This window comes from Pelodiscus sinensis, chromosome 22 (genome assembly GCF_052426305.1).
Source record: "Pelodiscus sinensis isolate ZL-2025 chromosome 22, ASM5242630v1, whole genome shotgun sequence".
Lineage (NCBI taxonomy): Eukaryota > Metazoa > Chordata > Testudines > Trionychidae > Pelodiscus > Pelodiscus sinensis.
Window position 1 is genome coordinate 1393965 of NC_143073.1, and position 14681 is coordinate 1408645.

Sequence of the window (14681 nt, forward strand, 5' to 3'; positions counted from 1 at the left end):
GCAGGAGCATTAGACACAAACCAGAAGTGAGCCCCGTGCCCACTGTGCAAGCAAGCCCGTCCGACCCCCCCAAAACGTGTCCAGCTCTCTCACGGCTAATTAGTTATTTGCCCTCGTCTCTCCCACTCGCTGGGGGAGGCTGTTCACCCCTCACCCCTCTGGTGGCTAGAAACCTCATGTGCAGACTGCTGGCATCGCTGGCCTGAGACAACATCATCCTCTAGCTTCAATAGCTCGCTGCCCTTCCTGGTGCTTAGCCCCCCATGTCTGTGCTCGTGTGTGTCGAACCTGAGGCTGCAGGACAGCGGAGAGTGGGCCGGGAGAAAGGGCAGGAGCTGCTCCGTTCTGGCTCTGAGGCTGTTTTCTCCAGCTCAAGCTGAGGGGGCCATTGCGGGAACAGGCGCCAGAGGCAGCCAATGGCCTTGGTGTGAGAACTCTGGGGGAGGGGGTTGTTTTCTTCGGCCATTCCTTGTAGCAAGAGAGGGGGCCGGGGGAGGAATCGAGCAGATGAGACTGACAGGCCGCAGGCCCAGTGCGGGAGACGCCAAAGCTCTACATCAGGCCGGTTGATGGGGTCAGGAGGCCGGGGGCCCGTCCTCTGTGCACACTGAGCCACAGTCGGGCTGAGTGGTGGGGGCCCGGCAGCCAGAGGTGGGCTGGGGAGTGTGCAGCAGCCCACGCACCAGGGCTGGCTGGGGGGGCGGAGCAGGCTGCACCGGAGCCGAGAGCGGTGAGCAGAGAGTTCCCATCCACACAACGGCTGGGCCCACGTGTTGGGGGCCCACAGGGTGGCCCCACAGACTAGCAGGGGACCTGGAGCCAGCAGCAGGGATCGGGCCCACCCTGCACTCCCCGGCGGTGGCTGCAAGCCATGGAGCAGGGGGGACCTTAACCCTTCCTCCAAGCCCCCTGCCGTGGGCGACATGGCTGGAGCCAGCTGGGGCCAGGTCTCTACTTCCTGCCACCCCCAGTGAGTGCAGGGGAGGGCCTGACCCTGCTGCTGGCACTGGGTTCCCCCGGTAATCTCCCAGGTTCCATGGGTCGGAGAAGGGTCTTGCGGGAACGATGGGTGGGCAGGGGGCAGCACAGAGTGGGTGGAGGCAGGGCAGGGCCTGAGCTGGAGGGAAGGTGATGAGGCACCGAGGAAAACGAGATGGGGACCCTGGGCAGAGGCCCTGGTACAGGCAGGCTGGGGGGGGGGGCGTGAACCCCAGTACCAGGGAGACGGGTCCTGCCGCCTAGCGCCGGAGGGCACGTGGTCATCGCTGGAGCAGCTGCCTGGCCCGCGGTATCGCCACAGCACAGCCAGCGCCTGGCAGGAGCCCTGGGCTGTGTGAGGAGACTGAACCTCCCTTGCATCCCAGAGACCACTGTGTGTGGCCAGCTCCATGCCCACGGGGTGGCGCCCCTTGTCCCTTTCCCTTTCCCTTTCCCTTCCCCTTCCCCTTCCCCTTTCCCTTTCCCTTTCCCTTTCCCTTTCCCTTCTCTCCTCATTTTCCTCACAGATTCTTGCCCTTTTCACAAACAGCTTTGGTTTGTACATAATGGACGGTTGCTGGGCCGGGGAAGGGGCCGGTGCAGAGACGGTGATGCTCCCAGATAGCGTGAAGGGGTGGGGGGCATACAGGGTGTGAGGTCACATACTATCCCCCCCCTCATTCCTGTGAATACGGAGCTGCCTAGCTGGGGGAGGGGGAAAAGAAGATTCTGCTCAGATCCAAGGACTCTGCAGCTGGACGGCTGGGGCCTAGTGCTGGGTTTTGCCTCCTTTTCTGTGAGGGAACCCAGCCTGGATTTTGTACCCAGCAAGGGCCTGGGCAGGGGCCATGAGGGGGCAGTGGGCTGAGGAGGCGATGGAGCCGTGGGGAAGGGGCAGTGGAAGAAGAGATGGGGGGAAGCAGGAGCCCAGCATGCAGCATCCCCTCAACAGCAGCTGGGGCTCCTCTATTGAACAGGCCCATCAAACCCACCCCCTGACAAGCCTCGACTCCCTGCACCACCCCAATAAACCCCTCCCCGAAGCCTTCTCCATTGAGCTCCGACCAGCTGCAGCTGCACCGAAATTACCCCCAGCTCCCTTGCACCTGGACCTTGCTTCTGGACCCACAGGGGGAAAGCGGATCCTGTCGGGGCTTTCACACTGAAATTTGCCCTTGAGCGTAGGGATGTTAACACTTGAGTAAATGTGTAACCCTGAAAACACATAGAGGCAGTTGGCTCCACAGGAGCTGGTGCACGCAGGTGCTCCTACTGGCTCTCACCTGACATCCACACCCCCGCCCCTGGCTGCTGCCTTTGGGAAAACTTACCCGTTACAATGAACATTTATGTGAGACTTTGCAGGAAAAGACTCTTTGCTAAACAGGTAATGCCAGGAGGAAAGTACAACCTCGCACACAGAAACTTCGCACATGCCCGGAGAGGCCTCCACTACTTGGACGAATTTCAGCCAGTGTGAAGAAGCACAAGAAGCAGAACCAGGAGGCCAATATTATGATGCAGCATAGATTTAATACAAATACAATTTGCAGTTACAGTTACAGAAAGAAATAATACAGCAAAAACCCAAGTATTTCTAGTGCTTCAAAACCAGCAATGAACAATCATCCCAGGGTCCCGGGATGCATTTCAGACAAGCCATTCCTTTTACTTTGCTACCGCTGCAGAGTTTGACAAAGAAATCCCATTTCAACTATTTCAGTTGACCCATTTAATCCTAGTTACTAAGTAATGAGACCAAGAAAATATAGAAGCAGAGGCCAATGCAGCTTCTCTGTTCAACATCTGCCACAGCGAAGTTCAAAGTGAGATTTCGAAGCTGTGTATAAATGGGAAGTTGCAACCTACAGAGCTTAATTCTCCTGGACAGTAAGACCAGCTGGTCCTCCGTAAAGGGATTTAAAGACATAATACATCTCACTGATGTCTGCTTTAAAATCCCTCTTCACTTCACACTGCAGGTTTCATGCAAACAGCCTGGCTATGTCTAGACTGGCCAGTTTTTCCGGAAAATCAGCCGCTTTTCCGGAAAAACTTGTCAGCTGTCTACACTGGCCGCTTGAATTTCCGCAAAAGCACTGACGTCCTACTGTCTGAAATCAGTGCTTCTTGCGGAAATACTATGCTGCTCCCGTTCGGGCAAAAGTCCCTTTTGCGCACAACTTTTGCACAAAAGGGCCAGTGTAGACAGCTCAGATTTGTTTTGCGCAAAAAAGTCCTGATCGCGAAAATGGCAATCAGGGCTTTTTTGCGCAAAAGCGCATCTAGATTGGCACGGACGCTTTTCCGCAAAAAGTGTGGAAAAGCGTCTGTGCCAATCTAGACACTCTTTTCCGCAATTACTTTTAAAGGAAAACGTTTCCGTTAAAAGCATTTCCGGGAAACCATGCCAGTCTAGACGTAGCCCCTGAGTGTACTTCCAAATGAGACTACATTTGACTGAGCGAAGAAGAATGTGGCTGGGGAAGGACTGGCAGAAAGAGTTGAGAAGCAGAACATTCGAAATAGGTCTGTGAGACGAAGGTGCTGGGCAGACCTAGCTCGCATTGAGCTCAACTGGAGCCAGGCTGGCACAGCACTTCTGAAATCAGTATGGGAATCTACAGTTTGCTGGCCATTCCCTGGTCTTTCCTTTTGCCATGGCTATTCCTGCTGTGTCTAGCATGGTGTGCAGCTTCCACTGAGGGACCTACCACAAGATACCCCGGTGCCACATGTTCCCCTAGAGCCGTAAGGGGGTGGGTAACCATATAGTCCTCCATAACCGTAACCGCTCCCATAGCCACCCAACCCCCCTGAACCACACCAATCTCCGTAAAGGCCTCCATGCCCGCACCACCCACCAAAACCAAATGAGACCCCATTGCCGGCTCCGGCCAGAGGAGTTTCTGCAGGACCCACTGAGCACTGCTGAGGGTGAGTGATCATCATAGCGCCTGGTTTTCTAACAACAACCGGTGCTGGTTTGATCGTTGTAACGGAGTCAGGGCATTGCACGACGCACGGTTCCTTATAGGTGGCAGAACCTGGAGTGGACCAGGCCATGCCGTATTCTGGATAGCACAGGCTGGAGCGGGACATCGTTCTGCGATGGAGGTCAACCTGAAACACACCCCAGAAGGAAGATGGATTTAGCTGTGTGTCATTGGTGCATTGACATCCAAAATCTCAGAATGAAGCTCAAATATTTATTCTCTGTTTCCCTAAATCTTTTCAGCTTATCTCCACCATTGCAAAATTAGGAACAAAGAGCCTACGTGGTTGAATTTCCCAGGATGGAACAACGAGGAAAAGCACAAGACTGATATTACGATGCAGCCTGGATTTTAATGCGAAGCTTATCTAGTACAGAAAGAAATGATTTTCAGAAAGAATTGTGAGTGATGACCCACTCTGTTGAGATGCGTTTCAGACCAGATGTTTTTTCCTTTGCTGCTGCTGCATAGTTGAATAATCAATTGCCCCTTTCAAGCATTTCAAAGTGATTTACCCCAGTTCATAGGCAGCGATGGAAAGAAAATCTGAAACAGAAGACTAGGCAGCTTCTTTGTAGTACCTCTGCTACAGGAAAGGTCAAAGTGAGATGCTATCATAGAACACTAGGACTGGAAGGGACCTCGCGAGGGCGTCGAGTCCAGTCCCTGCCCTCACGGCAGGACCCAACACGGTCTAGATTGGGGTGGGCAAAAGGGCCTCCACCGGCTGGATCCAGCCCTGCTGCTCCCCTGCCCCTGGGCCAATTAGCGCCTGGGGGTGGGGGAGCACACAAAGCCTCCCCCCATTCTGCCAGGAGCACGCAGCACTTAAAAGCACCGCACACTGCTCACAGGGCAGAGACAGAGCGGAGGAGGCTTCATGCACTCCCCGTCCCCAGGCCCTCTTTGGCATAGGGGCAGGGGAGCGCGGGACGTTTCCTCCCACGCTAGTGACATGGGCACCTAAGGGAAGCGTGGGGGGGGGGTTGGGGCAAAGGCACTCCCTCATACCCAGACCATTCATAGTCCGGGGGTGGGGAACCCAGAAGTATCTTGGCTCTGCCCCTTCTCTTGGTGCCCCACCCCATCCACTTGATGTCCCTCTCCTTCCTGTGAGGCCCCGGCAAAAAATGATTGCCCACCCCAGTTTAGATCATCACTGACAGGTGTCTGTCTAACCTGCTCTTAAATATCTCCAGGGATGGAGATTCCACAACCCCCCTCGGCAACTTATCCCAGTGTTTCACCACCCTGACAGGCAGGAAGTTTTTCCTAATGTCCAACCTGAACCTCCCTTGCTGCAGTTTAAGCCCCTTGCTTCTTGTCCTACCCTCAGACACCAAACTGAACAATTTTTCTCCCTCCTTGTGACACCCTTTTAGACACTTGAAAACTGTTCTCATGTCCCCTCTCAGTCTTCTCCTCTCCAAACTAAACCAACCCAATTCCTTCAGCCTGCCCTCCTTGCTCCTGTTCTCTAGGCCTTTCATCGTTCTTGTTGCTCTTCTCTGGACCTTCCCCAATGTCTCCACATCTTTCCTGAAATAGTTACATGTAAATGGCAAGGACAGGGTATGTATCGCTGGAAGGGCCTGATTTCCCTGAGCAGCAGGGTCACTTTCTCCCCCATAAAGTGATAATAAAGGTGACTGATGCCAAGGTTAAGGTCATTCTTTAATTCACATTTGAGGTGAGCGCAAACAGGCTGAGCAACACGCAGCGAGTCCCCATGGGACAGGGAGGAGCAGCACATCGCTGGAACAGCATTGGCAGAAGGAGCATAACACTGGAGATGTGCCCATCATGCAAAGGTGCTGAGCAGACAAAGCTTGCTTTGAATTCCGCTGCTGCCGTGCTGAAATCCATGCCGAAGAGATCAGCTGTGAATATGCAGCCTGAGTTCATTGCCTGACTGTTTCTTTTCTGAGGGTATGTCTACACTACCAGCCTAGTTCGAACTAGGGTGGTTAATGTAGTCATTCAAAGTTGCAAATGAAGCCTGGGGTTTAAATATCCCAGGCTTCATTTTCATCTTGCCGGGCGCCGCCATTTTTAAATCCCTGGTAGTGCGGACCCCGTGCCCGCGGCTACACGCGGCACAGAGTAGGTAGTTCGAATTAGGCTTTCTAATTCGAACTACCGGTACACCTCGAACTAGTTCGAACTAGGGTGGTAGAGTAGACATACCCTGAGAGATGTTCCTGCTGGATTTAACATGGTGCACAGCTTCCACTGAAGTATCCGTGGGAGGGTATCCCGGAACCATGCATTCCCCCATAACCATAGTGACCCAGGCAGCCACATATTTCCCCTAACCACACACTCCCCATGTGACCACCAAATCCCACTATGCCTCCCAGTCCTCCGTAATGGCCTCTATAGTCATATAATCCCACCCAAACTCCTATAGCCAGCTCTGACGACAGGTGCTCCTCTAGCTCCCCTCGCATTATGCTGCGTGAAACAGCTGACAATTGGTACTGGCAAGGTTACCACAACTGATGAGGGTCTCATCAGCATTTCAGAGTCAGGACAGTGCCTAATTCATGGCTCGTTACAGCTTCCAATAAGAGGTTTAGGCCGGGTCAACCTCCTGTCTGGATAGCATAGGCTGGCACAAGACCTCTCTCTGCGATGAAGGTCAACCTGAAGCACACAACGGGGAGTAGAGTAAATAGTAAGAGGAGGTACAAGTTTGGCTCTGAAGATCAGTTACTGTTGTAGTCAGTCTACGTTGGGTCCAAGAGGGGAGAGGAGGAATGGACTTAGCCCCCAAATTGAGGGCTAAGGATCTGATCCTTTTTTTATTTCCTCTTTCTACATCTCTTGTCCAGGCAGAGACAGGGCATCCTGGAGGTGAATGCCTGGCTGCAAAGAGGGTGTTGCAGGAAGGATTTGGCTATTCCAGAAAGAAGGACTACTCGGCAGTGATGGAGATCACGTCTCAAGGAAGGGGAAGAGAGTATTTGGACACAGACTGGCTAATGTAGCCCAGGAGGATTACAGGGCTTTCAACTAGATTTTATGGGGCAGGTGACCAAAGCCCACAGGTAAGTGAAAAACATGGAGCCCTGGGAGATGGGTGAAAAATTGGAGGAAGCGTGGGCTGTAATAGCAAGGAGAAACAAGGCAGAACTGGGGGGTAAAATCAAATCAGTATCTTAGTTGTCTGTATGCAAATACAGGATGTGTGGGGAATAAGCAGGAAGAACTTGAAATGCTAGTACATAATCAATTATGACATGACAGCCGTCTTCAAGTATCTAAAAGGGTGTCACAAGGCAAAGGGAGAAAAATTGTTCACACTGACCTGTGAGGGTAGGACAAGAAGCAAGGGGCTTAAACTTCAGCAAGGGAGGTTGAGGTTGGACATTAGGAAAAGCTTCCTTCCTGTCAGGGTGGTGAAACACTGGAATAAGTTGCCTGGAGAGGTTGTGGAATCCCTCTCTCCAGAGAGATTTAAGAGCAGGTTGGACAGACACCTGTCAGGGATGGTCTAGACGGTGCTGGGTTCTGCCATGAGGGCAGGGGACTGGACTTCATGACCTCTCAAAGTCCCTTCCAGTCCTCGTGGTTTCTGATTCTGTGACATAGCTGGTATCACAGAGACTTGGTGGGGTGGTACACATGACTGAAATATTGGTATAGAAGGATGCAACTTGCTCAGAAAGGTTAGGTAGGGGGAAAAAGAGAGGAGATGTTGCCTCATATATTACAAGTATATACACTTGGGTTGAGATTGAGATGGACGGAGGAGACAGACCTGTGGAGAGTTTCTGGCTAAGGTTAAAAGCAGTAAAACAGTAAGTGTGATGCTACAGTAGGTTCTAATACAGACCACCTAACCAGGTAGAAGAGGTGGATGAGGCTTTTTAAAAAAAAAAAAAAACTAACAAAATCATCCAAAGCACAGGACTTAGTGGCAATGGGGGACTTCAGCTATTCAGACACCCATTGGGAATTTAAGACAGCAGGACACAGATTATCCAACAAGTTCTTGGACGCATTAGAGACAAAGTTTTATTTCAGAAGGTGGAGAAAGCTATTGTTGGGAAGCTGTCCTAGATTGGATTTTAACAAATAGTGAGGATCTGGTTGAGAATTTGAAAGAGGAAGGCAGCTTGGATGAAAGTGTTGATGCAGTGATGGAGTTCACAATTCCAAGAAAGGGTAGAAGGGAGAAAAACAAAATAAAGACAATAGATTTCAAAATGGCAGACACGTGCTCTCTGAGTTTGCTATTATGTAAGATCCCATGGGAAGCAAGGCTAAGAAGAAAAACAGTTTTAGACAGTCGGCAGTTATTCAAAGGGACATTATTAAGGATTCAAAATCAAACTAAGTCTCACAAGAAACCACCCTGGCTTACCCAGGAGATCTTGAATGATCTAAAAATAAAAAATGAATTTTATAAAAGCAGAAATCAGGTCAAAGTACAAAGGATGAATGCAAACAAATAACACAAATATGTATGGGCAAAATTAGAAAGGCAAAGGCACAAAATTAGCTCAGCCTTGAAGATAGGGAGAAACGGTGGATCTGGGAATCCTATACTTTAGTAAAGCATTTGACACAATCTTGTATGAACTTCTTATCAATAAACTAGGGAAATGCAACACAGATGGGGCTCTTCAGGAATTGGTTTTGGTACCGGTTCTGGTCAATACTGTTCCCAGCCAATGAGAACTGAAGAAGCAGCGCAGGCTAAGTGATACGCTGGCTGCCACTTCCCGCTACTCCTGTTGACCCAGAACGGTGAACGGCAGCGACCGGGAGATGACAGGCTCCATGCTTGCAGATGCTCTGTGGACACAAACGTCCCAGCACACCAGCAGTTTGCCCTGACGAGCTGGGAAATGACCATGCTGCAAACTGCTGTATTCAAAAAGTTGGAATCAGAAGAAATGCACAAGTTTTAGTAGATTTATTGTAATGCAATCGAACAAAAAGCCTGTTGTAATAACTGAACAAATATGTATCTACGCGCTGTCAAAATTACAGTCCATGTTTTAATGTCTCAAGTCACATTAATGCACTTATTTAAAGTCTTAAATTCTTTCAAATGCTGAATCAGTCTCCAATTCAACAACCCAATCACTGAGATCTTGCTCTAGCTCACGAAATGAAATTCACTTCGCTGGATATTTTTTCTTGCTTCTTGGCATCTTTTAGTGTTCATTTAATTTACCTGCTTCTCACGGATGCAGAATTCTTGCTTATTATAGCACTTCTCTTGACCCTGTGGCAGCTTCTTTCCCTTCCTGCCTGCGTGCGGTTGCAGCGGAGCCTTTGGTTTTACAATTTCCCTTAACATTGGCTGTTCCTCATTCAGTGTCAGCGTTGCTCTTGAAAGGGAAAACCCAGCACCTTTCTAATGCCCGTCTTGTTAAATATGAACGGCTCCTTTTTGCCTCTCCTAATGTTTCTGTGGTTCGTTGTGCCTCTTTAAATCCTGCTACACTGCTCCCTGCACCCCACGAGGGGGAGCCGCATGACTGTTTGCAAGTTGTTCAGGCAATCGCTTCTCCTCGACCTGATCTTTCGGAAACCCCCTTGCATAACCCTGATTTTGTGCTTTATGCAGATGGTTCTTGCTTTTATAATTCTAGTGGAGTTTTAGTAGCAGGCTACGCGGTTTGTACTGTCTGGGATATAGTGGAATCCTCTACTCTACCTGCCGTTTCTTCTGCACAGGTGGCAGAGCTTATGGCTCTTACTCGCGCCTGTCATATCGCTGCGGGAGCTTCTGCTACTATTTACACAGACTCCCGGTGAGCCTTTGGTGAAGTTCGTGATTTTGGCACACTATGGAAGCAGCGAGGTTTTCTTACCTCCTCTGGCCACTCTATAAAGAATGGACCTTATGTAGCTGCTTTGCTTGATGCTGTATTGTTACCCTCAGCTCTTGCTATTGTTAACTGTGAAGCTCATTCCTCTTCTTCTAATGAAGTTGCAATAGGGAATGACATGGCCGATCAGGCTGCTAAGGCAGCCGCCCTATGTCCTCCTCGGGCTGAAGCATTGTACCCTTCTCTCCTACCGTCACCATCTCCTACGCCATCCCTTTGGGAACTGGCCCTCCTGCAAGACCAAGCCCCAGAATCGGAAAAGCAGGGGTGGAGACTGGCAGGGTGCACCCTGCACCCAGACCACTTGTGGCGCAGCTCTGATGGCCGCATTGTTGCCCCAGTGGTCTTGCTACCTCACCTTGCCTCCGTGCTCCATGGATTGTCGCACGTTGGCAAAGGGGGGATGGTAGCAACTCTAAAACAAAATTGGTTTGCTCCCAAATTCTCCCAAGCAGCCCAAGATCACTGTCTGGCTTGCCCTGTCTGCCAAGCCCACAACTTGGGTAAAGCTGTAAAGACAGTTCTGGCAACCAGACCTCTGCCTTTAGGACCATTCCTGAATTTACAAATGGACTTTATTCAATTGCCTAAATGCCTATCCTTTGAATACATGTTGGTTATTGTCTGCTTGTTTCTGGGATGGGTAGAAGCTTATTCCTGTAGGAAAGCCGATGCCATCACAGTGGCAAAGAGACTTCTAAACCATTACATCCCATTACTGGACAAATTATTCAAAATCTGGCAAAGTACTACTCTATCCGACAAGCGTTGCACTGCCCGAACTACCCTAGTCCATGCCGCGTGTAGCCACGTGGCACGGAGTCCGCACTAGCGGACATTTAAAAATGGCGGCGCCCGGCGAGATGGAAATGAAGCCTGGGAAATTCAAATCCCGGGCTTCATTTGCAACTCCGGTTGCCTACATTAACCACCCTAGTTCAAACTAGGGTGGTAGTGTAGACATACCCTTATTAAATAAAGCAAAGTTAAGCTGTTAGCCAGAGGCAGGGCTGCTCACCGAACGTGGTCCAGAGAGCACAGATAGGACAGAAAAACTGATTGGTGCCAGGCACCTGCTGTGAGCACAGTCTGGCAGGATTGTAACAACACCCCATTAAGAAACAACTTAGTACCAACCCTCTCCTCCCGACACAGACATACCGACCCAGGTTCAGCACTGGGGCTGAAATAACAGCCACACTGACGCACCAGAAGTGATGTCTAATTTGTTCGTACCTGTGTATAAAGATGTGTCTTGGAGCAGCTGTCTTCATCTGGTCTAGAGATTAATGGATAGTCCCACCATTGAGCTGGTCCATTCTGAGGGACAGTCCATATGCGGAGTGTGTCAGTAGAGTCTGCTGTCAACTACTACTGCCCTTTGTTTGGTAATAAAGCCTTCCCCCTTTTTTCTGATGTTGGGGGGCTGTCTTGGGGGCTCTCTGAGTCTGCACAGAGCCAGCACATCACACAAGGGGAGCACATGCTCGCCACTGCACAGTTGTCATTGTGGGACAGAGCAAGATATTTGCCAAGATACCACACCAGTGACTTCTGACCACGCCAGAAACTCTCCTGGGCTGGGCCACCCCACCTCCTAGATGGCACAGGCTGGAACAAGACATCTTTCTGTGATGGGGGCAAACCTGAAACACACAACAGGGAATAGTATAAAGAAAAGGTACACGTGTGAGCGGAAGAATGGTGTCAAAGGTTGGTTACTATGACAGTGAGGTCTGCAGGTCACAAGCGAGAAAGGATGAGAATACTGTATTCCTATGTGTGTCCATAGCGATTTTGTTCCTATTTCCTCTTTCTAGGTTCTTATCCCACTCACACTCAACTTCTCTCCCAACTGGTCCCTTTGAACTCTTCTAAATTACTTTATCTGGAAAATGCCACCTGAAACCCGTCCTGTTCTTTCTGTGATGGGCATCTAGGGGCCTGTGTCCATTTTAGACCCTTCTCAAAGAGAACATGGCTGAGATCACACTAAGCCTTTCCTTTCTTTTGAGAAGTCACCCTCAGACCAGTACAATCCAGTGCAAGCCAGTATCAGCGCGTGGATCTTTGGTTTTCCCAACCTTCAGCGTCACCGAGAATGGTTGATGAATGAACAGAAACTTTTCTTTTCTCCATATAACTTACTGACAGCAAGATCTTCAGCTGGGGTAACATAAGTTCAGGTTTAGTGACCAGACTGGAGTGACGTTAAATTCTACCGTCTGAGGAGAAACCTCTTCAATGGGCATGTCTGCTTCTAAGAATATTGAAATTCCTAGACTGAATCATACCACATCAGTTTCATGATTCTCCTATCCCCAATACTGGGGTGTAATGTGGAAGACCCTTGAATTGGCCCTATATGTATTAACATGGCAACAATTCTACCTAAATTAGCTAAGGGAGAAATGGCTAAGGGATTTGCTAAAGTTAGTTAAAAGACTATAAATGTCCTAATTCTGTTTCTAGCTATGAGGAAATATTATCTCCAATTGCATATGGTGTTCCTATAATTTCTCCCCGTTGGCTTCCCCCAGCATCTACAAGAAAGTTATGGAAGAACCCCCTTGTCCCTGATAAAAATAACTGGGGGTCTGTGCAAGACTCAGGATGAAATAGTAGGGCTTCTCTTTGGTTAGAAAGAGATCGAGTCACATTGGACTTACCCAGTGCACTGAGGAGTTGAAGTCCGGAGAAGTGTTTAGAAGAGTCCTACTTGTGAGTGCTTTTATACCGTTTCTAGGACTGCCTGGAGGGATTAGTAATGCATTTTTTTGCAGAAGGTCCCAATTAGTTACCAAAGAAACGTGATTACCTCGGTAACTCCTCCTCGGGATAGAGCAGTGTTCTCAGGGCTTGAGATTAGTGGGATAATCCCAGCCTCAAAGGGAGTGACGTGCACCTTGCATTTAGTATTTCTCTTGTCATTCCACTGAGTTTCAGGGTGGTGCAATGAGAATGAATGTCAAGGTGATTCAGAGGTGCTTCAGAACTGGCTTTCAGGAGCAGAAATCCTTGTTGGTCCTTTCAGTCCATGTAGGTCTGTGTGGGACACTGAACAGTTCTGTCCAAATTTGATGAGAAGCCAAGAGCTGCTTCTCTGAACTCTCACGTCCTTCATCTCAACAAGTCAGAGCCAGCTCCCTTTGAAATGAATCGCAATCATTCCTGGCAGGACCCTGAAGTTCACCTTCGAACCAGGGCACAGCATGAGCATGGGCCTTTGTGATGGCCCTCTGCCCAGTGTCAATTTCACCCTACTGTGATGAAACCTTGAACTCACATTGGACCTCCACTCGTGTCATCAGTGCTGTCTCAAAGGGCTGCTTGGTGCAGCTGTGCCCTTAGGTCAAGAGAAGGGATGGTGGGGAGTGAAGAAAAGCAGTGCTCTTTTGGGATATGTCTACACAGCAACACTATTTCAAAATAACTAGAGCTATTCTGAATTAACTTAATCTACGTCTACACAGCAAGCAGTTCTAAATAGTGTCAAAATACTGTCGAGCTGGAGGATTTCTTACTCCAACTCTTGTAACCCTCATTGTATAAGGAGTAAGGGAAGTTGGAGGAGCAGTGCTCTATTTCAAAATAATATATGCAATTGACATAGCTCAATTTGCATAGCTTATTTTGAGTTAAGCCCTGAAGTGTAGGTGCATCCTTGTAGAAAGGTTTTGACTGGCCATAGGACACACTGCAGGAAAAAAAAAACGTTCCTGCAAGAATCCTAATGTTGTTTGAAATGTAAACTCCACTCCAGGAGTGTGTTCTATATCCAGGAGAGAAGGCAGAAATGTCTTCCTTAGATTTTGACGCCTTGAACTTCTTTGAAGTTGAAGCAACTGGGCTGATTTACCCCAGGAGGGCACTTTCACGTTCCCAGAAAATTATATATATATGTTTATTTGCAAGACTCTACACAGTTGATCATTGTTCCTGTTTAGAAGAGATGATGTTTCACCCAAAAGTTCAGCAGCAAAAGACAATGAAAACAAGACATAACCATATTGAGAGTCGGCCTCTGCAAGTGTCACTCTCCGGTTAATTAAATATTTGGAAGTGATGAATCTAGTCTCTACAGGTTGGACCTCTGTGGTCCAGCACGCCTGGGACCTGACTGGTCCTGAAAGAGGGAATTTGCAGAACCAGGTGAACCGGCCTCCCAAGTACCTTCTGGCTCTGCTTCTGGCCCCAGCTGCCATCCCCCGCTCACCCGCACCCCCACCTTGAGCCAGCTTTGCTGCCAGTCCTGACTGGACCCCTCAGCCCCGGGACTCTCAGCTGCACTGCATGAGCTCCCTTCTGTGGCGCTCCTGGCTACACCACCGGAGCTCACCACATTGCCTGAACCCCTGCTCCAAGGCCATCACTGACCTCCCTGCCCCTCAGCTCTTTGGGCCAGAAATGTCCAGGGTCCTGCTGGACCACAGCTGTTCCCAGACCAGAGAGTTCCGGTGTAGGGAGGTACAACGGGCCATATCTTGTATCCAGGAGTGTTCAGGAGATTGAGATTATCATTTGGCATGAGGAGTCCCATCCATTGCTCTTTTTTTGACTCTTTGACCTTTTCCTTAACATGTCTCTGGCCTGTTTCAAACAGGAGTAATCATAACTTTCCTGGTGGATTGTCTGAGGCTTCCTTTAATCTAAGAGTTTCAAAGCCCTTCACAACCACTCAGCAAGTTTTATACGGCCAAGGAGAGGTATTATTATCATAGTAATAACTTTTTACTGGGAGTAGATGTGCCCACTTAGATGATTCAGTTCAATTTAAAAATGTATGTCAAGGTCAAAAATGTCGTTGAAGGATTCACTTTGCAATTCTCAGCCACTGAAATGGGGGCGCTCTCCTTTT

At 49.4% G+C, this 14681-nt stretch overlaps 1 protein-coding gene and 1 long non-coding RNA gene across 2 annotated transcripts in view; one reads left to right on the plus strand and one right to left on the minus strand.

Moving 5' to 3' along the window:
• The window catches only part of LOC149521778 (uncharacterized), a 66370-nt gene that overhangs the window by 14198 nt on the left and 37491 nt on the right, over positions 1-14681 (plus strand). Inside the window, exon 2 of the mRNA XM_089772426.1 lies at positions 6809-7024. The gene's annotated coding sequence lies outside the window, so the exon portion shown is untranslated. The remainder of the gene's footprint in view (positions 1-6808; positions 7025-14681) is intronic.
• On the minus strand, positions 1568-13020 carry LOC142819527 (uncharacterized). Its single transcript, XR_012897447.2, has 3 exons — positions 12493-13020; positions 11060-11469; positions 1568-4101 (listed from the first exon to the last, which is right to left on the minus strand). It is a non-coding gene; the product is annotated as an uncharacterized LOC142819527 (long non-coding RNA).